The sequence below is a fragment of the Echinops telfairi genome, unplaced genomic scaffold (genome assembly GCF_000313985.2).
Source record: "Echinops telfairi isolate 266 unplaced genomic scaffold, ASM31398v2 ScPeMD7_1;HRSCAF=3_0, whole genome shotgun sequence".
Lineage (NCBI taxonomy): Eukaryota > Metazoa > Chordata > Mammalia > Afrosoricida > Tenrecidae > Echinops > Echinops telfairi.
The window spans coordinates 27706483-27733865 of NW_022103896.1; the positions used below are offsets into that span (position 1 = coordinate 27706483).

Here is a 27383-nt window from a genome sequence, read left to right on the forward strand (position 1 = left end):
ATTGCACTTTTTTTTCCCCCTTCAAAGCAAACCTAATGAGGCTAAGACAAGTGTATTACTGAGAGAACTTGTTTGCAGCTATACCCTGACCTTGGAAATATGTTTAAACACATTTTATGGGAATAAATACATGCTTACTTATGAAGATAAAAAACACTACAGCCTTGAGTATGAATTACACTTTAATGTAAAGCAAAATTCCGCACAAATGGATTAATAGAAAACGTCGTTATATTCTCTGAGGAAAATATTTAGATTTACAAAGATTCCATTTTGCTTGGCTTCACAATCAACCTCCCATGAGAGCATCAGTCAATACATTAAATGAAGTTTGCATGGGAAAAATCTGTTGTAAAATATATATTCAAAGCATTCAAAAGTAAAAACGTCACTCTTAGGTCCAAAGTGTACCTGTTTCAAGCTATGATGATACGATGATTTTAGATGTTCCATCCATATGTGAAAGGGAAATCAAAGAATCGATGCCTTTGAATCATGATTTTAGGGAAGAATATTGACTATACCATAAACAATCAGAGAATGAATAAATCTATCTTAGAAAAAGTGTGGCCAGAATGCTTCCTGTAAGTAAGGATGTCAGACTTTGTCTCACATAATTTGAATATATTATCAGAAGGGGCCAGTCCACGGAGAAGGACCTAGTGCTCGTATTACATTTCTCCGGTTCTTGGCCTCGCATGAGAAAAAATTCACACCGAAGCCTGGTTCGGGATTCAAGTGGGTTTTTATAAAGGAGAGTAGAAGTTTCAGGTTTTTAAGTCTCAAAAGAGTGCCCACGATTTTTAGGGAAGCGCGACAAGCCTCGCATAAGCTGTGCGGGGGCCCACAACTGATGATGGGCAAGCTCTTGGGACTGTGTGCCCATGTGGGGTAGCCTGAGGCTAGAGAGATTGCGGCAAGACAGAGCTGGTGCAGGACAGGACCAAAGGGCGGCGTCCTAGGTGGTCTCAAGGTCAAAGTATTTGAGGCCTGTGGCTGGGAGGCATGGTCAAAGGGATTGGTCGGCTCCATTGGCTGAATGAAGCCCACCCGGGCCTAATTTGGGCCACCCAGTTAGTCTTTGTGGCTGGCTGGCTAAGGGCTTGCCTGATTCTCTTCCAGCCTCCTGTAAGGGGCTTTAAGGCAAGGAGACAAACCCCTGTGTCTGTTTCTTGCTACCTAACACTAGAGAGAGGGTTAAGAGGTAGGGTGTGGGGGGTGGGGGAAAGACCCTCAATGAGATGGAATGATGGGATACAAATATAGCAATGATTATGAAAATGGTGCATGATTGGACAATATTTCATTTTGATGCAATTGCTAGAGACAATGTTATAGCATATAACACCAATAACATCTTATCTATTGTTAAACAACGATTTTTTTCTTTACAAACATGTTACAGTTCAAATTGTAAATGTGATATTTTAAAATTATTATTTAGGTCGCTTTTGTTTCATCTATTTCTAGCACGATTTTATAAAGCACACAGGATCTTACATCGTGAGTTGTCTTTTATAAGTTTTATTTTTAAGTGGGCCCCTATTTTGATGATAGAAAAGTATAGTATTAAGCGAACAAAAAATCTTACCATAGTGAATGATGGGGGGAGTGCGCAGTGGAGACCCAAAGCCCTTGAGTAGGCCACTGGAGATCCCCTTGCAGAGGGGTCTCGGGGAGGAGACGAGCCAGTCAGGGTGCGATGTAACAACGATGAAAAATACAACTTTCCTCTAGTTCCTAAATGTTTCCTCCCCGCTCCCACTACCATGACTGAATTCGACCTTGCAAGTCTGGCTAGACCAGAGGATGTACACTGGTACAGATGGGAGCTGAGAATCCAGGGAATCCAGGGCGGATGATCCCTACAGGACCAGTGGTGTGAGTGGCGAAACAGGGAGGGTGGAGGGAGAGTGGGTAGGAAGGAGGGAACCGATTACAAGGGACTATATGTGACCTCCTCCCTGGGGGATGGACAACAGAAAAGTAGGTGAGGGGAAACGTCGGGCAGGGCAAGATATGACAAAATAACAATTTATAAACTATCAAGGGCTCATGAGGGAGGAGGGAGCGGGGAAGGAGGGGAAAAACGAGGACCTAATGTCGGGGTTTAAGTGGAGAGAAAATGCTTTGAGAATGAAGTACAAATGCGCTTTACACAATTGATGTGTTTATGGATTGTGATAAGAGTTGTATGAGCCCCTAATAAAATTGTTTTTTTTTTTAAAAGAAAAGTATTAAGCACATCACAGAAAGAAAAAATGTCTATAAAGCTTTAGAAAATATTAGACTTTTTTCTTAAAGGAAGCTGAGTACTGTATTTTTTTATTTTATACACCTCTTACTCTTGACAAAAATGGTGAGAGCCATGCCCATAAAAGTGCAACATATGTCTCTCAAAGCAAACACTCTGTAATTATTTAAAAGGACCTTTACAAATTATATTATCAAGGTCTATGCTCTATAAGCTCTCCTCCACTCTGCATCATCATCGCAATACAGTTTACTTTTAATACGAAGACTGAGTGTGTGGGCGTTAGAGACCACTGGATTTAGCAAACATCATCTTATAATCGTTTTTGGCATCGTTTTTGGTTTTGCGGTCCTCCGCTTCAGCGGGGTGTTCAAAGCTGGCAGTTCGTGAGCAGATTCTTCTTTCTCTGATGCCGCGTCACTTACAAAGTCTTCTGGACCAGCCACATCACCTTCACCATTCAGCATCTTCTACCTTACTGAAGCCTCGTCTACAATGCCATCGATATCTTCTTGATAATTTACTGTGCATACTTTCCGGATATGGAGATCCCAGTTCGTCATTAGTTTTCCTGTCATTTTCGGTAGTGAGATGTTGATTTGCGATCACCTCTTGGTGAGCTCTCTTTTCCTGCTCTACTAAGTCTTAAGAACTTCTATGTTCTCTCTTCATTACCCCAGTCTGCTGCTTCCCAATTGCTAGATCCCAGAGAGATCTAACTCCATCTGCTAGATCGGGGGAGGCTGAGCGCTTCGCTCTGTGTGGGTGGGCGTCCCTGGCTGCATGTCCCTGGCAGATAGAAAGACCATGCACGTTCCCTGCAGTTGCGCCCACAACCTGCAGTCTACCACCAGACCAAGCAGTGCCTCTCCAGAAGTTAACTATACTTTTTATTAAAATCTTTAACTGAAATAATAACTATTTTTAGCATATGATCCATGAATTGATTGATTAGCAAAATATTGGGTTTGTTCTTTTTGTTCCTACCCTTTTGGCTATAGTTTCATGACATATATGTATGTACAGAGAATATATTAATTTTTATATTTCAAAAACACATTTAGCTTATTCTATATATACTTTATTATATGCCTTGACTTTTATCCTCAATAGACTTTCTGAAATTTATTAATATTAATGAAGTCTGTCGTAGGATTCTGTTGAACCACAGTGTGCAATATTTGTCATGTTTACTATAGTTAAATTCCATGGTTTGCTGTAAATAATAATAGTAATATTTAAAGCAGATCATTATATTCTTTTGTATAATCAAGATAAATAATTATTTTATAATTTTTTTGGAGAAATTTCATATGCCTTTCTGACATTTGATACTTTCATATGGTATTTTTTTCCTTTGTGGTTTTAGCTTTTCTTTCTAGAAGATAAACAAGTAAAGTAACTATCTTTTAAAAATTTATCAGTTGAAAAGCATAAAATGTTTTCATATTAGAGATTGATTATAGCCATGGAAATGATTGGGAAAGTACCTTGGCTTTTTTGAGAGTTATGCCTGTGTATTGTTATTACATATTATTAAATTCACATCTTGGATCATTTAAAAAGGATCTCTTGGTAAAGTTAATATTCTCCATACATAAACATCTTAAAATCTCTTCTGCTCTGCTGAGATAATGAGATAAGCATAGCTGGAATTCTAATATAATTGTGCTTTTATGTTTTTCATTTTGTCCACAGTTCATAAATTGCTTTAATCTGTCAATGCTCTGGTTATACTAGTGAATGATACCATGGTTTTTTTCTAGTGGAAATAAGATATCCATCTTTGATTCTTTAAACATAAATGTAGTGTTAGACAGTTGATGTTGTTAATAGCATAAGAACATGGTCATTTGGTCATCTGTCTATAAAAGTGACATTACTGAAATATGTGCAGGAGAGTGTAGACAATGAATTGCTTTTCCTGGAGCAATACAATGTCTGGCTTTACTCACTTATACTCTATGTTCAACCTTCTTGTAAGGAAAACAACACACTTGCTATATTTTTATTTTATATGTTCCTTTTATGAATTACCTAGATTTATAAATATATCTTAGAGTAGTAATATGCTACAAATGCATTTTACCTGTGGAATTATGGTTTCAAATAAAATCTTTCTTAGGAGCACATGTCATAAAAATTGGGCTACAATTCCAGATAAGAAGGAAATCCTCTTCTCATCCCCTTGCCTCCTAAAAGACTATCAGATCCCAAAATAATAATCACTATCTTACCACCCCTTTAAATAAATGCTGCATTTTAAAAAAGTCAAGAATCACAAGATTGTTTATACTTCACCATTTTCTTTTGTAGACAATTCATTAATTCTTTTTCAATAGGTATGTGTCAGGCATTGAGCTGTAATAAAAATATAGCATTTTTCTCTTCTAATATTGTCATTTGATTATGAGAACATTAATATAACTCAATATGTTCATATAATTAAGATGATTGACAACGTGCTCTGAAGGTGGAAAGGAGGGAGCACTTATATGTTTCACTGCTGTTGTTATGATTCTTTAATATGAATTAGCAGAATGCTTATGAAGTAGATCACTTTTCTATTCAACACTCATACACACTTTATTTCATGTTATTCATTGCAATCCTCCCGGTGTAACCTCACATACATCACTTACTCCCTCTGTTTCCTGCTTCCATGTCTCCTTCTTTCCTAGCCCTTCCAAACTTTGTCTTTGAGTAAATGCTCCCCATTTTTATTTCAAGTGGCTGATTACTCTAAGGTACACAAACCTTCCTGTTTGGATGCTAATTTAACCATGGGATAAGTTCATTTACAGACATGTAGGTTTACTAAGGGCTATCATCTGGCAATATTTCTTTTTAAATACAATTTCTGAAGATTTTATTTTGATGTATACCCACATAAATTTTCGCAGTTAATTTTGTTAATGTTTCTTTGTATTAAAAATCCATAAATAAAACCAGGATCTCTTATAATTTAATTTACAAAGCAATTTCTTGAATATATTCTTAACTAAAATCATTAGAAGTTTCAGAACATACTATATAAAATTTTAAAGGATCATACAATGTTTAAATAATACTTATTTCCATCATCACTTATGAATGGTATAAGGAAAGCAACAAATCAAGATAATTAATTGTATGCCAAGGCAGACACATAGAGTACAAGCCTTTCACCCTTACCTTCTGCCACACACAAATGGTTTCTCTGTTATTTATGCAAGGAAGCCCATATATACTCTATCAATGTCAGGACTGTTTTATGATTCTCATAAATACTTTATAATTAATCATTCTCCCAGTAATTTATTTTTTTTCATTAAAATAGTCATACTCATTAATCATAACTGTAATCTACACTTTTCTTAAACAAAAGCTTTATCTTCATATAAAATTGATTTTTCTTATCTTATTACTCACAATTATACTACAGAAGAGCTCTTAGAAAAACTTGAAACAACTATTTTCTTTAAATTTTGTTTTAATATAATAACATCCTTGGGCCTATCCATCATTATAATGAATTTTGTCATAACATGATACAGTAAAGAAGGAATTTGCACTTCTATGAAATAGCTTTGGTTAAAGAGATATCATGTTGCCATCTGTTTCCATCAGCCAGGGTTACATTGTCATATAGCATGATAATTTGCATAATGCTAAGAGAAACAAGTTGTCACGCAATGCCATTAAGGTGTTAAATGTTTACTATTAGGTTTCTATTGATTATTTTAAGCATAATTTGTAATTTGAAACTATATATTTCTCAGAGTATAGGTGCATTTAAAATTTTTTCCACAAGAAATATTAAAATGATGTAAACTTATTTTATAATTGTAGTTCTACCTTTTAGTTACATTAGTTTTTGTGAACATAAACTGGGATTTGGACAATCTTCTTTGCCTTCTCTTATATATTCCCTGTTAATGAACAAAGTTCATATGATTTGTCACCTAAGGAAGCATCCCAGAGTATAGTGAGGAAAATGTATTAAGATATTAAAAAACTAAATATTAAAAAATGAATCCAAATGCTATGTGCTCTGGGGGAAGAACTGAGTGTTGAATAAAGAGGCAACCACTTTTGAATGTTCTCAATGACTATGACTTTGAACTATATAAATACAATTTAAGGTGAGATTTGAAGGAAGCTGGGAGAATGACTGAGATCAAATTAAAAGAAAGATAATCTAAGACTGAGGAATAGTACTTGGTCTGGTGTGGAAGGTCTATGCATTCAAGAACCCTGAAATTAAAGTTTAATAAAGTTTTATATGTGATCATCCTATTATTTAAATTTTATTTATGGAAATAATGTAGGCTTATTATGCAAGCTGGGTAGGGTGATTTTTTTTTTTTTTTTGGTAAGCATTGATATTTAGACATTGTGCTAGGCCAAGTTGACTACAGAAACAAAGCCAGGGACACTCCTGTATGCGTAAGAGAGAGCTTCATATCAAAGAGTAATTGCATATTTTAAAAAATCCCAGCCTAGTCCAGATCAAGTCCTTAATTTCAATATTAGCCTATATATCCAATACTAGGCCATACATTCTTCTTCAGACTCATACAGCACATGGAGTGATGTCACCAGATAGAAGGTTTGTGGATCCAGCGGTGATAGAAGCATCTCGGTTCTGGTGCTGATCTCTATGTGGCTCCTCCAGCCCTCTAAGTGTCTCAACAGCAGTAAGGGGAAGGCAGAGTAAAGGTCTGGCCTACATCCTGGAGGGGTGGGGGGCGGAGAGGAAGTTCCAGAATCTTCATGAGAAGGCCACGCCCACACAGAGAAGAGACATCATTGCCTGTAACCTGATTGACAGGCTAGGCTCCACCCCTTCACTCATAGTACCCTCAAGTTGATCTGAGATTATGTAACCACCACCATCATACATAAATTTATGCCACTGGTAACAAATAGATATCAATTAAAAATTGATAATCTACTCTGCCGCAAATGAGGGGAAATATCTAGACAATTAATTATGAATTCAAAGGCAAGCTTTTTTTAAAGGTCCTACACAATAAAGCACTCTTTCTAAGACCTTTATTTAATCACTACACATTGAATTCACAGGCTCTTGTTTCAATTGTAGAAATGTTTTGTCCAGATTTGCATATCTCAGTGAAGAGCTTTCTTTCTGTTCACATCTCCTAAACTGAAGTCAGCCTTAGCTAATGACTTCTTATACTGAGGACAGTCAGGTGGAGAAATACAGTACTTAGAATGCTAAATGTTCCCTCAAATTGCACGTGCCATTTTATGCTGTCTGCATATTTTATCTTGCCTGGAAAGATGTTTATTAAACCTTTAAACTATTTTTAATAGTGGGAAATAATTATTTTGAGAAATATTTTTTGAGAAACAATTCTTCCTTTCTTTTAGTAATAGAATTTAGAAATTTTTCATTTTATCATGCTTAATAATATTGAGGTAGATTGACTTTAAACCTAAATTTGTAAAATTTGTAATACATTAGTGATCAAATTTATATTTTTAAAGTTCTAATAATAACATTCATTCATCCATTAGCATGTAGAGTAACCCTCTGGCTACCACCAAACCAAACTAAACTCACTGCCATCAAATCAGTCACCGCAACCCAATTTAGGATGGGGTCGAATGGCCCCTGTGGGTTTCTGAGACAGTACTTTGTGGGAGAGGAAAGGTTACATTTTTACTTGAAACCAAATCCTTTCCCACCATAGTTATAGTTCAATTTCATGACCTCACAAAGAAGTTCAAGATCCTCCATGTAAATCTTTTCCCTTTATTTTTTTTTTCTTCTAACATTGCTAATGTTAATTACTAGTGTATTCTCTACCCGAGGAGCACTGCTAGCATAGTGGTTATGTATTGCGTTGCTAACCTCAAGGACAGCAGTTTGAAACCACATTCTCCTCCTTGAGAGAAAGACAAGGTTTTTTAACCAGTAAAAAGTTACACTCTTGGAAACCCACAAGGAAAATTCTATCATATAAGTTGGAATTGATTCAATGATAAAGTGTTTGGGGTTTTGTTGGTTTTGAGTATTTCCCATTAGAATATAGAAAGACAAACACACTGTGTTAGTCCATGTAGAATGGAGAAACAAATTCATAAATGCATATGTGTATAAGAAAGAGCTTTATATATGAGTAATTGAATATTGAGAAAACATCCCAGCTCAGTGTAGGTCAGGTCCATAAGTCCGAGATTAGACCATATGTCTGATACCAGTCTATAAAGTCCTCTTCAGATTCACGCAATGCATGCAATGACACTGAATTCAGGAAGATCACAGGCCAGTGGGTGGGAAGTCTTGTGGGGCCAGTAGTGGTGTAAGCATCTCAGCGTTGGCATGGGTCTCCATGTGACTCCTCAGTTCCAGGGCTCTAGCTCCATCAGCATTGCGGCTTCTCAACAGCATTGTCTCTCAAGGAGTAAGCATTTGTCCTGTCTCCAGTGAGCTACTTATCTCCTTAGCGCCTCCCAATGAGGTCATCAAGCTATGACCTGATTGACAGGCTAAACTCCACCCTTCACTCTTAAGTCTCAAATTAACAACAGATTATGTAACACACACACACACACACACACACACACACACACACACACACACACACACTGGTCTTCTAGTGAGCACTCTTAACTGTACCCACACCTGAAAGCCTACAGTAGTACCCTGTAACCTCAGTATATATCTTTCACATGCTGCATAACCAGTAGCTCACTCCCTCTCAACCTTTAAGTTTCCTCTCAAATGAAACAGTATTACACTTTCTGTAATCGTAACTTAGGAGCCCCTACTCCCAAATGATTATACTTCCACTCAAGCCCCATTTCTCCTATCCTGCCCTATTTTCCTATCATATTTCATCTGCTACCTGTATATATTAATTTGCTTATTTCTTGTTTCTTCTATGATCAGAGAGAACAGAAACCATGTATTTCTGGTTTCTGTATACCATTTCTGGTTTCTAGATATTGTATACCCCAATATCTAGAAAAAAAAATGAAAAAATTGATTATTTCTTAGTAATAAACAAGGGTACATTAAGAAGTATTGGCACTAGGTTTCTAGTTTTTACAAGCATGCATTTATTCCAAACAAATATGTTTAAACATGTCTCTAAGGTTACTGGATAGCAACAAAATCTCTCAGTAAAATACAGTTCTCTTAGTCCCATTGCTGTTTCTGCTGTTGATAGGTCCTTCAAGTTGATTCTGGCTCTTATAAAAAGGAGTCAGAAGAAAGGAATAACAAAGATGGCAAGCTGCTAAACCCAGTTAACAAGGAACAAAATTAAATTATAGAAAGACAACTGTTGGCCCTACAGCAATATAGAGGCCTAGTTACCAGAACGTGCTTTTGTCTTCAGCTAATATGCTAGATCAGACATTAGCAATGAGTGGTCGAGGGTTTTAAGAAGCTCTGGTAGGTTACATGCCTGGATACTAATCATAGGGTTAGCAGTTCAAACCCAACGACCCCTTTTTTCGATAAAGATGAGGCTTTCTGATCCTATAAAGATTTAAAATCTCTGGGAAGAGTCCCTTTTGATGTGCCAGTCCTCACAATAGAAGATAGCACCTTTGAGGTATAATCTACCGCTTAGGTTGCAACATTTTGACAACTAAATGATCAACTATTTTGTAGCTGAGTTCCAGTGCAAACATAAAAAAGAATCAGTGAGAAAAGAGAGCTGTCTCTTGCCTATGCATGGCTTGGGCACATGCACAGTGCATTCTCTCTTCACCTACTCTGGCCACTATTGAAATGAATTCTCCATATGAAGGAATTGAGTTCAATAACTCCATCACCCATGCTCTCTTTGTCCTGTTCCGTGGCACTCTGGACCCTGTGGAGAAAGCCCTTATGGATGCCATGCTAGACAAATCTCAGGAGTGTGACTTATTCCTGGTGGTGCTTCTCCCCATATTCCCAAGATTCAGAAATGTCTTCAGGATTGCTTCCATGGAAAAGAATTACACAAGAGCATCAACCCTGATGAGGCGGTTGCTTTTGGGGCAGCGGTCCAGGCAGCCATTTCATCTGGACAGAAATATGAAAATGTTCAAGATTTGCAGCTCTGGGATGTCATTGCTCTTCCCAATGGTACTGTCACTGCTGGTGGGGGCATGAGGGTCCTAATCCAGTGCAAGATTACCATTCCTACCAAGGAGACATAGACCTTCCCACCTGCTCTGACAGCCAGCCCAGTTTCCTTATTCAGGTGTATTGACCAAGGATAGCTACCTGCTTGGCAAGATGGAGCTTACCAACATACCTCCTGCTCTCCATGATGGTCCTCAGATCGGAATAACGTTTGATATTGATGCCAATGGCATTCTCAGCATCTGTGTTGTGGATAAAAATCTTGGTTTAGTATAGAAGGTCAAAAGCAGGAGACTGAATTGAACATTTAAAACTTGTTAGCAGATTCCCCCCAGATGCATGCTGGACCTGATCTTGTTACCAAAATCTTATGTTTGGGGACCAAAACATATGGTCTTGTTACCAAGATCATATGTTTTGGGAGGTTGTATTGTATTGTGTTGTATTGTTTGGTGTCTGGTTATACATATTAGGGTTTATCTCAGGAGTGTTATGTCATTGGGGGTCACCCTCTTGAAGTTGCGGTATATGTTTTTTCATTTTGGGGTATGAAAACCAGGACTGACATCTCTATGAAGGCAGCAAGTGGAATAAGGGTTTTGGGGGGAGGGGAAAAAGTGGTTGTGGGTGATGATGTCAATGGGTCTACATAGAAAAATAATGTTTGGAACCTGATTGTTGTAGTAAATGTACAATTCTGCTGGATGTGATTGAAATATGAAATGATTTGATATATGTATTAAGCCCAATTGATTAAAAAAAGAATCTTGGGAAAGAGACCAAGATTACGATCTTTAATTCCAAGAGCCATTGAGTAAAGAAACGCTGGAACACATATGGTCCAGTAGGCTCACAGGTGCCAAGCTGAAGATGAGAAGCTGCGGGCTAAGATGCCTTCTGAAAATGCACTCAAATTGTATGCATTTAACAGGAAAGCAACCACCGGAGATGAAAAGCTGCCAGGCATATCAACCAGGAAGACAAATCGAAGATTCTTGATGAGTGTAATGAAATGATCAACTTGTCTGATTAGGGTCAGACTACACACGAAAGAGCCCTTTGTACATCAGCAGAAAGGGCTGGAGAAAGTTTGCAACCCTTTCATTCCCAAGCTGAACCAGAGTGCTGGAGCCTGTTGGCAGGACGCCTGGAGGCTTCCCTGGCGATGGAGCCCCTCCAGCGGACGTTTCCTCAGAGGGACGCGCCATAGAAGAGGTTCATTGCGCCGATCTATAAAATAGAAGCAACAGTGCTCCGCAGTAAACATTTAAAGGGCTCACCTCTGTAGCACACTGCTTAGCGGTTATAACGTGCTAACGCTGCTACACTAAATGTGTGGGCATGCTCAAAACTTGAATATAGAATGTACATATGGAAAAGACACCACGTGCACATTGTACTTCATCAGAACTGTATTGTATGAGGAAAAGAAAAAGTCTTCAAAATTAAGCTGTATTTAAAATTGGCACAAAAGAAAAGAAGTGAAAATGAGGTACCGTCTCAGAAACCATAGGGGAAGTTCTAGTTTGTGCTACAAGTCACCGCCAGTCAGAATTCACTGGAGAGCATCGAGTTTAGTTTTTTGGGGGGGCGATGGTTTTGGAGTATCGATGGCACTGTAGGTTAAGCACTGGGTTGTGAACTGCAAAGTCAGCAGTTCAAATATCAGTTCAGCGGGAGAAAGACGAAGCTGTCAGCTTGCTATAGAGATTTATAATCTCTGAAAACCTAGGTAGAGTCGCTATGAATCAGAATCAACCGAATGGTATAGAGCTTGATGATAGTGTTTTGATAATTAGAAAGGAGCGAAGAGTAACAATCCAGATTATTGTAGTAAGCATTAAATTATATTAAAATAGATAGATACTACCTGAATCATATATTTTTTGGGTACAAAACCACAGCATTAACGTTAGTTACTATTTCTGCAGTAATTTCCAGTGTTTAGAAACATTTTCTGATCCCCATCATATCCTCGCTTTATTCATAATATATGAATTATATGTAATCTAGCAAAATATATGTCATGTACCACAAAATCAAGTTCATAATTTGGGTAGGTATGTTTCATAAATTTGATTCTACCTTGCTTCCCATCGCTACTGCTCCTGGCTTCCTTGTTGTTTGTTCTCATCAACTTCATGATAAAAAAATATTGTAGCCATAAAAAGAAAGTTCTAATGTCATTTTTCTTCAAAGAAGGAGAAGCTCAAGGAGGCTTATTTACATAAAAATGAGTTATGCACACATTTAGGCCTTTTAATAATTTTTTGACATATGACTTATTAGAAATGATTTTTTTCTGTCCTATAAAAATGTGTCTGTAACTATTGAAAGAGCAAATATGTAAGTCTTCAATAGAACAATTTAAAAAGTGAAAGGATTTAATGACCAAATTAATAAGAACATGATCAGTTTTCATTTATATTACAAAGAACTGTCATGGTCCTTAAATATATGATTGATAGTTTAGGCCATTCAAATTTGAATGGACAATCGGGCAGGAGATTATATAAGATAAGATATGTATTAGGGTAAACTTTTACTGGTTGATTTGTCACTATAATATTCCTTTAAGAATGATTTCAGAATAAGTGTTTCCATTGTGTGGCCATAATTATTTCTCTTCAGTAATGGATATTAGCAATTATAGTTCTTATCTTAAACAAAACTAGCCCCCAGTGTGTATTTGGCACATGTATAATAATAGTGAAAAGCTATTGGAGATAATTTGATGTAAAGTGCCTTTATTTTTCTATGTCTGAAACAACAAAAATGTAAAGTAAGTGATCATACCAGAAAGGTAGCTAACGATGCTTGTGTAAAACTATTAACTTTCATGGATTCCATATATGTGAAAATAGTTTTCACGAACTGATAGCTTATGCTACTGATCTACTTTAGATAATATCACTAAATATGCAACAAATATAAATATATATTTAATTTAACTTAATGTTCTGCCTTTCGATAATGAAATGTAATGCAATATTTTAACACTTCGTGACAGGAAATGCATGGTTTTGGATTCTAGACACTGCTAGGGCATGCATACGTGTTTCGAAGAATGGCACAAAGACTAGCACTCTTTCTGGATTTGCTAGGATGGAATTTCCTCTTTTTATTTCTTTTGTGAAGTTCTAAGAGTTGATGGACACCTAGTGTGATGCACCTCCTGCTACTCCAGGCTTCTCATTGCATTCCTGCCCCGGGAACAGAAAGTTAGTGACTCTCACAAAAGCACGATTATGTTTTACTTGAAATTGCCTTTTTGTGGGGGTAGGGGTCCCCCACCATCAAATGGGTCCTCAGGAGTGACTTGGTGATTGTGGAAAATAATAGACAGACTAATACACAGCGGGGCACAGGGGTTCCTTGTCCCATGTCAGGACCAAGAGAGTGAATGCATTGTCCAATGAGTATATATGATGGGCTTGCAGATCTTTCAAAAAGGTACAGACATCATACAGTAAACATTATGCAGTCAATGGGCAAGGTCATAAGAGGGTAACAAGCAATGAAGTGAGTTGTCCTCTTGACCTAGTGCTAGTTGATCTCAGACCACCCTGAACCCTCCCTAGGAGAGTATCTGTGATCAGTATCAGCAAGAGATGTCAGAAGAGGATTTTCTACATTTTGAGGTGGGTCAGAATGTAGAACCTGATTGCTCTATCTACATGAAGCCTCCAGGCACAGGGAATAGCCAGCCTCGGGAATGATTCATCTCCTATGGTAGCTCCTTTGTGGCTCTCTTTAATGGAGGGCCATTGCAGGGACACATTTTTGGCCTGGAGAACATGTATTTGAAGGCATTTCTAACTCTGAAAATGGAGATTTTTCTCAAAATAGGGCTAGTTTTTGATGCCTGTGGTTGCAGGTGTAGAAAGAAGACCAAATACACTTTACCAAGTCCTCACTTGACCACACCTTTCATTTACATGTCTCACCTCAATATAGGCAAGCAAGTTGATAAACCATATAAACACTAAAAACACCATAGTTGTCAAAAATGACTCATATTAATGTCTATATATAATTCATATGATTCTAAGAAATTAGTAATTATTTTACACAGTAAATAATTTTAGGTTTTCAATGGAACAGTGACTAGTTTTTCAATTGAACAGTTACATTATTGAGATATTCCATATTGAGTATATACACTTTAACACCTAAAGTTGTATCTTTCAATAACTTTTTCAGCATTCATTCCATATTAAATGGTAAAACCATACAATTGCTCAAAAACATAAGCAAAAATAAACAAATAAAAAACTGAACATTATATTCCAAGTCTCAAATTTCTTCATTCTTCAGTCAGCCTTTAAATGTGTTCTATCATTTCTAAATTCAAAGTAGCTTTCTAATATTTTCCTTTCATTGCATCTCAGTTGTCAGCCTCCTAGTCTCAATCATAAACAGAGCTCCTTTACTCTAAATGCCAGATCCTTCATATTATATTTCCTACTTCCATTTCTCTCTCTACCAAGAAGACACAATGAGCTGTGGGGGTATGAGAACACCCGAGCTTGGGTAGAACTGCCCTATCCAATTTCAGGGCTGTGATCGTTACAGAAGTGGACGGCCACATCTTGATTATAGAGATTGGCTGGTGGGTTCTTATGGCATACATACCTTTGTGTTAACAACCAAGCCCTTAACCACTGCACCAGCAAGTTTCTTTTGACCGCCAAGACTCTACACAATTTAATTTAATCTGTTTCCCCACTGATTCTTATACCTCAGCTACATTATTCTTGTATCCAGATTTAAGATCTCTGTACCTTTCACCAAATTGCTTTTCTACCTACTATTTGAATGGGTAATTCTTTTTATTTAGGAATCATCTCATATCAAATATTGATTCATTTTACATTAACCTTAACTCAAATAACTCTCACAGTCCCGTGACTCTCTATGATGTGAGTTACTATGATTGTTTTATGAATATAACTTCACTTTACTAATTTATAACATCTGTATATTAATTTTATATAACTAGTACTGCTAATACAAATATCAGAGATGCATGATTTTAACAAATAGAAATTAATTTTCCTACTTGTTAGTATCCTAGAAGTTAAAACGTAGGGCACTATCTCTAGAGGAAGGTCATTGTCTCTTAACATCTGCCAACCTGGCATTCCTTAGACATCTCCATGTGTCTTGGAATCAATATTTCCCTTGGTCTGGAAAATTCTGAGTACAGAGACCTTGGGTCCAAATGACACATTCTACCACCCTTGGCTCTTCTTTCTTGGTATTAGTGAGATTCTTCCTCTCTCTGCTAGCTTTTCTCTCTTTTTATTTCTTGTACAATAATAAGTGTGACTCTTTAAGTTTGTTCACCATCTACCATTTTGATTTGAATTTACCCTGTTTCCCCAAAAATAAGACAGAGTCATATTAATTTTTGTTCCCAAGGATGCGCTAGGTCTTACTTTCAGGGGATGTCTTATTTTTCCATGAAGAAGAATACAGTACACATTAATTGTTTACTGATTTATTAAAAGAGACCTCGCACTTCCTGTCTGCTCCAGCTGCGCTGCGGCCAACAGTGAGCTGCGCGGCAGAGCTCGTTGCAACGGTCCAGAGTCCAGAGTTATGGTAGCTTTGGGGGGGGGGGCGGGGCTTATTTTTAGGGAGGTCTTATTTTCGGGGGGATGCCTTATATTTTAGCGAGAGGCAAAACCGTAAGTAGGTTTTATTTTGGGGGGATGTCTTACTTTCAGGGAAACTGGGTATCTATTTTCAGAAAACACTTAAATATCTAGCTCAAGCTACATATAACTCACTCAAGCTAAGTATATCATATTTATATCCATTCATTTTCCAGACAGTTTAGGAAAAATAATGATGCAATGGTGAAAAAAGGAGGCTATCCTTGGTATCTCACAGACTGTTTTTAGAACCCAAGCCTTGCGTTCTTCGCACCATCTTGCAGTAGAGAACAAGGAATGGAACTCTTCTGAGGCCTGGAAGGGGTGCCCTTGAAACACTGTGCACCGCGCTTGTCTACTAACCTAAAGGTTAAAGATTTGATTCTCACTAGTTTCTCAGTGGGGTAAAGATGAGACAGTTTGTGCCTAAAAAGATTACAATTGTGAAACTCCTATGGTACAGTCGATCTGCACCATCTGATATGGTCCTTAACAATTAAAAACAACTTCATAGCAATGGGTTTGATGTTAGTTTGAGATTTTTAAACTATTCATCTACAAAGCTAGACTAATAGCACCTATGTGGCTGGAGGTTTTTTAATATTAAAAAATATATATGTATACACCTACTTTGGTCTGTCATAAATTATTCCTCACCTATATCTTTTACTAGAGATTAACCTTTTCCAAGACAACTCATTTTCCATCACTTCCAAAGGGGCTTCTTTTGATCACAGCAGCGTGAAAAGTCTGTCTTTTAATTCAAGCTGGTAGAATCATTATTTTTTCATGTAGGATCATATTTGACTAATAACCTCAAAAATAATTAGTTTTATCTTTTAGTATTATTTAAATATTACTACATGGAAAGAAACATGTGCTTATTATGTACTGTATTCCAACATTGTGCCTGACACTTCATCCATGATGAGGGAACTTGGGTAGAAAAAACTACAGATAAAATCAAATCAAAAGTAGTTCATTCAGAGTTACACAGTTTACCAAAGATTAAACTGAAATTCAAACTCTATATGTTTCATGTAATGATTGCTAAAGATGATCACAATGTGTGTGTTTGCTTAATGCCTTATTTTACCAATTCAGTTTTAAAACTTTTGCAAGTAGTACAGCTGTGTATGACACTACATTTCATGTAATATTTTAAAAGCCAATAAAATGATTATCCTAAAAATCACATATTTAATATGCACGCAGAATATACACACATACCTACCATGACAATGTTTGAGTGTGTGTTCATACTGTATATATACACATGCATATATATATTATATTGAAAGCATATGTGTGAGTATATATGCATATGTTTGTGTTCCATATATCTCAACTCAATTCACTAAATTAATCTTTCATTTTCTAGGAATATGATGAGATCCCAGTCTTTAGCGCTTCCTCATTCTCTCCTTTTTTTCCCTTCATCATTTTTTCCACTCTTTTTGGAAAAGATTCCAGCTTCAGCAGAAGCTTGTTGAACAGTCCTCAACTAAAATTGATGGGCATTGTGGTTCCTAATAATGAACCTAGGTTTGCGAATCACACACCTGTACTTAAAGGAAGGCAATCTATTTCTGTGATAATTAAAAATAATATTTCAAATGTTCTATACTCAGGTTAAAGAATGTAAAAACAATTATATTTCTTATACTACTAAAATTTTAAATGCCATCTGGATTTGAAATGTGGTAAAAAAGAAATAAGCCCTCATTTTTAAAAGGAAGAAAAATTTCACACATCTAAATCAGTGATTCTCCACCTTCCTAATGCCGTGACCCTTTAATACAGTTACTCGTGTTGTGGTGACCCCCAACCATAAAATTATCTTCATTGCTACTTCATAATTGTAATTTTGCTACTGTTATGAATTGGGCAATCCCTGTGAAAGGGTCGATCGACCCCCAAAGCGGTTGCTACCCAAAGGTTGAGAACCACTGATCTAAATTAATGATGGTTTAGAGAAAGACTGGTGATAGTTGAAAATTTTTATTACTTGGACTTCTTAAGCACTGAAAATTATGAGGCGTATAGGCAAGCAATGGTGTTATATCAACCAAAAACCATTCATTTTACATATTTAGGTACTAGATATGTGCATGACAACCTGGTAACGTTTTGGGTTTTTTTAAACATTGGTGACCTACTTCTGGATGTCTATACACAAATGTACTCATTATTCAGAATTCGGACTACAAATTACAAAATATAAATGGTCTTCTTAAGCATACATTGACAAGTGGTATACACTGAAGATAAAACATCGGTGTATATTGAAAGAATTCTCCCAGAGTAATAAGAGAGTCCACAGACTGGAAAAACATGTTTAGCAATGACACATCAGACAAAGGCCTTTTGACTAAAATCTACTGGACTCTGCTAGCCTCCATTAAGAAAAAAAACCAATAGCCCATTGAGCAGGTGGGCAAAAGGCTTCAACAGAAGTTTCACAAGGGCGGAAATCTGAATGGCCAAGAAACATAAGAGAAAATGTTCCTGATCATTAGGCATAAGGGAAATACAAATTAAAACAACTACGAGATACCACCTAAAACCCTCAAAGACAGCCCAATTCAAAAAATCAGAAAGCAACAAGTGTTGGAGGTGGTGTGGTAAGATGAGAACTCTCATCTACCACTGAAGCCATTATGGAAATTGATTTGGCAATATCTCAAATAAATGGAAATCATGCTACCAGATGACTCAGCAATCCCCTAACAGAAGAGTTAAGAAACAGGCCAAGGCCAGACATCTGCGCACCAATGTTTAATGTGGCACAGTTCGCAATCACAAAGAGTTGGAAACAACCTAAATTTCCCTCAATGGACAAATGGATTAAAAACTCTGGTACAATAGAGTACCAGTACAACTCCATACAATAGAGTACTACATATCTTAAAAAGCAGTGACGAATGCATGAATCACATCATTGCATGGGAAGAGTTAGAGGAAATCATGCTAAGTGAAGTAAGCCAAGCACAAAAGGACAAGTACATGAGTGCACTGAGGTAAGCTTAAAAAGCACAAGGGGCACAGGGGAAAAGTCACTAAATGCACAAATTCCTGGGGTCAGTCCCAACCCAGGGATGCATATGGGTGCGTATGCAACTAAAAAGGAGGGTAAAAGAAAAAAAATTAAAAAGAGGACATGGATAGTAGGGGAACAGGACACTAACCCACCCAGGAGGAGGGTATTGTTTATGTCTCCGCAGGAGAGGGAGAGAGGGACTAGACCTGAACTTGGTATGGCAAGCCTTGAGGGTAACATACCAGCATGAGCAGCAAACTAACAGAGAGGTCGCTGGGGTTTGTGGGGTCAGCTCCAATCCCGGTTAGATCAACCCTCCCGCCCTCCTCTGGAAAATGCACTGCGGAGGACAGCACTGAAGTTACAAACCAGGCCACGTAGGAGCAAACTGAGAGGGAGAGGGAGAGAACCGCTTCCTGGCCCACCAAGCCCTGAGGAAGACACTCCTGCTCAGAGCAGCCAAGGCACAGAGCAGACTGTTGAGCTGGCACCACCACAAGACAGGACATCCCTTCACTGACCTACAGCACTGCAGGGGACTGTACTGGGGACACAGTGTGGGAATTGTGTCTTGTCTGATACCCTCCCATCCGCACACACCAGGGCACAACAGGAAGGGAGTGCAACAGAGCAGCAGGGGGAGCAAAGCAATGAAGGCCTGGAAGAATCCTGAAAATAGGCTTTAGACTTGGGGAGCAGGGCTTGGCACCTCATCAGGCTTGATTGGAAAACATACAAAAGGGTCATCAGACAGACGTGGGCTTATTTATAGGCTTCTTCTTCTTCTGAACATGATAGTGGAACAGGAGGAAAGTAAAAGAAAATAGAGGAAAGAACTAGGAGGCAAAAGACATGTAAAGAGGTATAAATATATGCATGCACATATGTATATATTAATATATAATGATAGGGCTACAGGTCTATGTACATATATTTATATATTAAGTATTAAAGAAGGAGACAGACTAGGGTCTCTATTCAAGGACTCCCTCAATGCAAATACACTTTGTACTAATAACCTGGCATTCTGTGATACCTTCCTGACATAATCATTAAAGACAAAATGGGTGCATAAGTAAATGGGTGCATAAGCTGATGGTGCCCAGCTATCAAAAGATATAGTGTCTGCTGTCTTAAAGACTTGAAGTTAAAGAAGCAGCCATCTAGCAGGGAAGCAACAAAGTCCACATGAAAGAAGCACACCAGCCTGTGAGATCAAGAGGTGTTGAAAGGAAAAGGCATTAGGCATCAGAAGATCCAAAACAATCATATGAATGCGAACAAGGGGGGTCAGAGTGAAAACCCAAAGCCCTTCTCTAGACAATTGGACATTCCCTAACAGAAGGGTCAAAAGAAAGGGATGAGTCAGCCAGAGTACAGTATAACACTGAAGAAACACACAACACTCCTCTAGTTGGTTAAAGCTTCCTCCCCACAACTATCATGAACTAAGTCCTAACTTACAAACTCGGCTAGACCGGAGCATGTACACTGGTACGGATAAGAGCTCTTGACACACAGAACCCAGGACAGACAACCCCCCCAAGAACAATAACGTGAGCAGTGAAACAATGAGGATAGGGGGAAAGTAGGGGCTGAAAGGGGAACTGATTGCAAGGATCAACATATAACCACCATCCCCACTCCCCAGGAGGACAAACAACAGAAAAGTGGGTGAAAGGAGACAGTGGATAGTGTAGGACATGAACACAATAATAATTTATAATTTATCAAGGGTTCCTGAGGGTGGGAGAGGGGGGAAAAAGAGGAGCTGATACCAAGGCCTCAAGTAGAAAGAATATGTTTTGAAAATGATGATGGCAACCTATGTACAAATGTGCTTGATGCAATTGATGTATGGATTGTTATAACAACTGTAAGAGCCACAATAAAATGATTTATAAAAAATTAAAATATTAAAAAAAAGGTCCTCTCGAAATTTCCCAAAACCAGCGGAAGAAGCAGTTTATGAAGGCACCAGCTGCATTTGATTGGTCTGCATTGCCCAGAAATAAAAATTATACTCCTCAAGTCAATTTTGAGGAATTGACTTGAAGATCTTTTATAATTCACCTGGAACCAAACTCTTTAATCGAAAGACTGTTGAAAAAAGATGAAAAGAAGTTGTCAAGAGCTTTACGAGCCCCTAAAAAATGATTTAAATAAAAAAATAAAAGAAGCTGTCATCCATAGTAAGAGGTTAGCTTCTTCCCTTTGGTTTCCCAAAGGTCAGTCACACAGGAGGTAAAGGATGAGAATTAATATACTTGATGGCTACTGGTACAGAAATGCCAAAGTGTGGTCTACCAGGATAGTGCTCTGTGTGCTGTTCATTTTTAGTGACAAGATTTTTGTATGAATATATTAAACTGAATTGCATATTGAAATACATCTGGAGTATGAGAGAAGACAAATTTGAAAAATAGAAACTCGAATACTTATGAAATGGAAGTCTATGCATATAAAATTAACTGAAAAAGTACTAAACCTAATTATAAGATGTAAAACTGAAAAATATCTAAAAGAAAATATAGGACACTTTAAAAAATTTTGGTTGCACCAAAATTTTGTACACATGATATCAAACAAAGAAAAACTGTTAAATTAACTAATTAAAATTTAAACAGTTGCTTTTGAAGAACTATTAGGAGAACAAAAATCAAGTCAAAGACTAAGAAAAAATACTTGCAAAATATTTATGTGATGAAAGATTTGGGGGGAATAGTTTGGCAGTTTCTTAAATATGTCATCCAGCCATCTAATCCTAGGTGTTTACTAGAAGAAATAAGAAGGCATACATTCATACAAAAAAATTGAACATCATTATTGCACCTGCTTCTCACTTATTCAATATAACTTGGATTCAATGATCAGATTATTAAGTGGATATCCATATGGAAATGGAGATGTCCACATCAGATCACAAAATACAAGATGACTGTATTGCATAACTGCCAAATTTATATTATTAAATAACTACCAAACCATTGCCAATCATGGGTTAGCCAAGTTGCCACCTCACCTTAGACTTACCAACTCATGTTTATACTGCCTATCACCTTGGTATTCATTACCGTGAGACATGTACTATTAATGTGGAAAACGGTCAGATAGTAGATTGTTTACTAGTGTCATAAATGTGTAACAGTGGCAAACAAGATAGTCGATACATTAGGAGCAGATACATTTGTTGTGAGAAAGACTAGGCTTCCTATTTTTATAAAGAGTTATAGTCTCAGAAAACCCATAGGGGCTATTTCCCCCTGTACTACAGGGTCCACAATGAGTTAGAAAAAAGTTTAAATTTAGATGATTTAGTAGAAGTATAAACAAGGGACAGATGAAATGTCCTTTAAGAGGTCAATGGATAATGAATTTGTGATATATTCTTACAATGAAACTATTTCTAAGCAATTAAAATAAATATTAACAGACACAGCAACATGGGTATACTGTATTTCAAAATTATAATGCTGAATAAAAGAAGCAAGATAAAAAGGACATGTAATTTATTATTCTATTCATAGAAATTATAGAAAGTGAAAATTATTGCAGTGTGGCAAACTAAACTACTGTTATTGTGACGATTTCAACCCATAGCAACCCTATGGGACAGAAAATAGCTGTCCCTTTGGCTTTCGAAGACTAAATCTTTACGGGAACAGAGAGACTCATCTTTCCCTCTCAGAGCAACTTGTGAGTTCAAAGCATTGACATTTAGGTTTACAGTTCAATGCATACCCCACTACACCACCAGGGTTCCTCTATTTGACAAACAGATCAGAAATTACAAATATACATAGGAACAGGGGTGGACAGGTTGAGGTGGGAAGATAAGAGGATTTCCAAGAGGTGAATTATTGTTTGACAGTGATTATACACACACACACACACACACATACACAAAAGGGGGTAACCCCCCCCAAAACAGGCTACAAGCTCTACGGGGCATTTTTGTAATATGCATTTTTCCTGCTAGGTGAGCAACTTGCACCCAGTGGCATCACCTGGGAAGGTTCTCTTTGGTCACAGTGAATTTTTTTGTAAAAAGCAGTTTTGCTTAAATCTTGTTTTTTTGTGTGTGATGGCTGCTTTAAGAGAACAGCATGTGGCTGTGAAATTTTGTTTCCTGCTTGGGAAAAATGCCATAAATTATTGTGATGTGGAACACAGCTTACAAGGACACCACTGTGGGAAAGACTGTTTCCCATACAAGTGTACAAGTGGTTTTCTCGTTTCAAAAATGGTGAAAAGTCAATTGATGGCAAAACCTTGTTCTGGATGTCTGTCAACTTACAGAAAATGTTCACAAAATTCATGCCCTTGTGCTTGAAGATTGACGACGGACCACTGAAGAGATGGGGAAGTTATCTGGACTATCTTGGAGCTTGGTTCAGTGAATTTTAACAGAAGATTTGGGAATGAGAAAGGTTTCTCTGCAATTTGTTCCTCAGGTTCTGAATGACCTGGAAAAAGAACATCGAGTGGACACATGCCGTGCTTTGGAAGAACAGCTCCAAAGTGACCCAGAACTTTTCCTAAGGTCATTACTGGTGACAAGACCTGGTGCTATTCTTATGACCACAAACACAAACATCAATCAAGCCAGTAGAAGAAGCCATCGTCATCTCACCCCAAAAAACTTGTCCAGTGAAATCAAAGATCAAGATGATGCTCATTTGTTTTTTTGATATGAGGGGTGCAGTGCATTTGGAGTTCACCAGGTCTGACTGTTTTCTATTTAGCTTTCTATTTAGAGGTTCTGGAAAGATTGCATAACAGTGTGCAACAGAAAGACCTGATTGTGGCAGACAGGAGACTAGTTTTGCCACTACAGTAATGCACTTGCTCATGCAGCCATTGCAGTGAGCCAGTTTTTGGCAAAAAACACCATGCCTCTCCTACCTCATGCACCTTACTTACCTGACCTTGCTTCGTGCAAATTCTTTGTATTTCCACAAATGAAGAGGGACATGAAAGGACAGCAATTTGATGAGGTAGAAGAAGTGAAGAAAAAAATGAGAGAGGTGCTGTCTGCCATCTATATATATGAGTTTGAAAAATGTCTCCAAAAATGGATTTGGAGATTTGACAAATGTATTAAGTGCAATGGAGAGTACTTTGAAGATAGTAAGGTTGGTTTATTAAAAAAATTTAAATACATAGCTTTGAAAAAAATTCTAGCCTTTTATTTAAGCACACACACTCATGCACACACACACACATATATTTTTATTTGGAAGGTACTGATGATTTTACAAGTATATACCAAAATTTACAAAATCATACACTTTAAATATGTTTTTAAAAATATATTAACTATCTCCCAATCCATTGCTGTCAAGTGAATTCCAATACAGCAAGATGCTATACGACATGATAGAACTGCCTCAAACAATTAACAGGCTGTCCAATCTTCACGGAATTAGACGGCCACATTTTTCTCCTTAGGTGTAAATCATCAACTTTTCACTTAATAGCAGACCATTTACTCACGGATCCCCAAAACTCTATATACATCAATATAGTTGCTGAAAAAAATAGAAGCGCCTTTGCTGATGACTGCCACTCTGGTGAAATGAAATTACTTAGAATATTTTGCTCTAACTCAAGTCATCATGCTTGTTCATGGTACGGTCTTACTAACTTCATCTTTGTTTGAATAAAGTCAGACCCTTGCTTGAATCAAATGTTTTCACTTACAAGAAATGAAAAGGGACAGAAGTGAACAGAATGGGAGCGACTTCACTATTACCAAGAGCCTGTAGCTCATCTTTTGGACCTGGTGGTCTCTGGGTTGAGAACTTCCTAGACCTGGGGGAAGATTTATGCCAAGAAAGAAACACTGCTTGATGCTACGCCGCTCTAACAATTATTGCCATGTTTGAGCCCACTATTCCCGCTACTGTGCCGGGGCATCTTCTTGAAGCTGTTCCCGCTTGTCACTGATCCTTCATTTAACCAAGCACGATGATGTCATCCAAGGAGTGGCATCTCCCCACAACATGTCCTAAGTACTGGGAAATTACCATCTTTGCTTCTAAGGACCATCTGGCTGTTCTTGTTCCAAGGCCCTTTTAAAATGTTCAATATCCATTTAAAAAGATTTGATTTTTTGCAACCCCTCTAATAGCTAGTCAATGCACATTCTTAGACTCAAAGGAATAACTTACTATAGTAGGCACTTAGGAAGTTTGGTTCAGCAAATTTTATTTTTAATATACTATATTCTCTTTTAAGGGTACCTGGTGGAACTGGGTGCTAGGAGTAGGGCCACTACTGCACACAAAGTCAGTGGTTTAAACGAACCTGCCAGTATTTGGAATAAAAATGAGCTGTCAGTTCCTATTGGGATTTATAGTCTCCAAAATCCTATATAGGATTGCTATTGGTCAGGAGCAAGTCAATGGCAATGGGATTGGTATTTCCAGTTATATGTGATTTCATACAGAAAGGATGATACCTGTTTTCCTCTGTGCATTGGAAAGAAAAGAACAGTATATCTTGAAGGCATATAACTCATATGCGATAATGCTTTCCAGAGCATTATCTGATTTAAAAAATATATGTACCTGCTCTGAATTTTTATCTACGAAACTGAATGTTTGGATGGAAGGTAAAGAAGTCAATGTTTTCAAGGGAGTCCATTAATTTTCTAAATTTAAATATAAAATACAATCTGAATAAAGTGTTTCCTCCTTTGTAGAAAACACAACTTTCATTACATTTGTGATGCTAGGGAGGAACTCTCTATAAACCACCAATTTATAATGGCTTTTCCACAGCCTCTAATTTACCTCTACTTAAGCTCTACAATTGATAAACAATAATTGCAACTAGGACTGAAAATATATTAAAAATTCCATACATTTATGGTTTTGGTTGCTATTATCTGGGTAACTTTATTTTGAATAAAATGTAGTTGTCAATAGTTAGTGCTTAATTAATTCAAATATGATGCTAGTGTGACTTTCATTAACTTTAATACTTTCGTTTTCCCAAATTGAAATATTTTCATAAGTCTACTACATAGCGAGAGGCAGAGGGCTATGTCAAGGAAATGGTGCATGCTGTTGTGCAAGTCGTGAGGCTGGGAGCGGCGCTTGACTCATAGTTGCTGGACCCAAAGTTGTCTGGCCAGAGAGCAGGCTGCTGGCTGACAGGGTTGCGGAAGGTGTCAAATTCCAGAACCTGCAGGTCAGGCGGTGGCTGCTGACTCTTGGATCAAGAAGAGCTGACTAAGTTCCCAAGTAAAAGGAAATCCTTGACAACTTCAACTCTTCTGTAAACTCTTGCTTTTTTTTCTTTTTTTCATGTATGTGGTTCTTTCTGTGATTGGATAATATTCTCAAGACAACAAGAAAGCCCGACGGTCTTATACTGTACTTGGTATAGTCAAGTGAGCACTGACAGCTTTGTAGCCATTTGTTGAAACCCCCTCTTTGATCTTCCATCAATTTCTTGAGCCTCTTCTTCATTCTTTTATTGGCTGATGATTTGGAGAAGCTTGAAATTTTCTCTTTAATTCCACATGGTTCTCAATCATTTGGAGAGTTGAATATCGACTACTTTTTAGTGCAGTGACTGTGTATCACATCCATCTTCTCTTAATTTCTGCACTGTTCAATATTTGGCCCATAGAATGCACCAATATTATAAATTTAGGCTTGAAATTTGTATATAGATATATTTATAAATTTATATCTACATAGTTATATATATAAACTATCTATTTTTCTATGTCTATACCTCTATCTCTATTGATATCTTGCTTTCTATCTATGCCTCTCTATCATCTGTATATCTATCAAACTATCTATCAATTTCAAGAACATATTTCATGGAGCTATGAGGACTACATGTCCTAATGCCATTGGCCAGGTCTCAGGCTGGACGTTTCTCCCAACTCAAGTAGCTGCAGGGTTCTGATGAACCCAAATCAGCAGATCAGGTGACAGAATGGTGGCTCATGGGGCTAAGGGAGATGGTAAATCTCAGCATGTTCACTGAACCACTCCGCATTACACTGCATCTTGGAGATGATTACATTGTATTATATTGTGAAATAGTCATCAGTCCAAATGTGTGGCAAACTACTGATACTCATAAACTAATCAAAATGACCCAAAATATTAACCACTAAACTTACCAAGGAGAGCTAGAGGCAATTGAGGGAGATCACAAAGATGGCTTGAGGATTGCTCAAGAGTTTTAAAAGCCCTTTAAAAGAAGGAAATCAACAAAAGAGTTGGAGAAACAGTGAAAGAAAGCCTCCTGAAGATTTCTTTGTGGAAGGGGAAGAGATGGTATAATCCCGCTCTTTCTCTCCATTATGGCTCT

General features: G+C 37.4%; 2 pseudogenes; one reads left to right on the forward strand and one right to left on the reverse strand.

The window, feature by feature from the left end:
- Positions 1–2536: 2536 nt before the first annotated feature.
- On the reverse strand, positions 2537–4918 carry LOC115868478 (annotated as a pseudogene).
- Positions 4919–6678: 1760 nt separating this feature from the next.
- Positions 6679–10619, forward strand: LOC105979339 (annotated as a pseudogene).
- The last annotated feature ends 16764 nt before the right edge of the window (positions 10620–27383 follow it).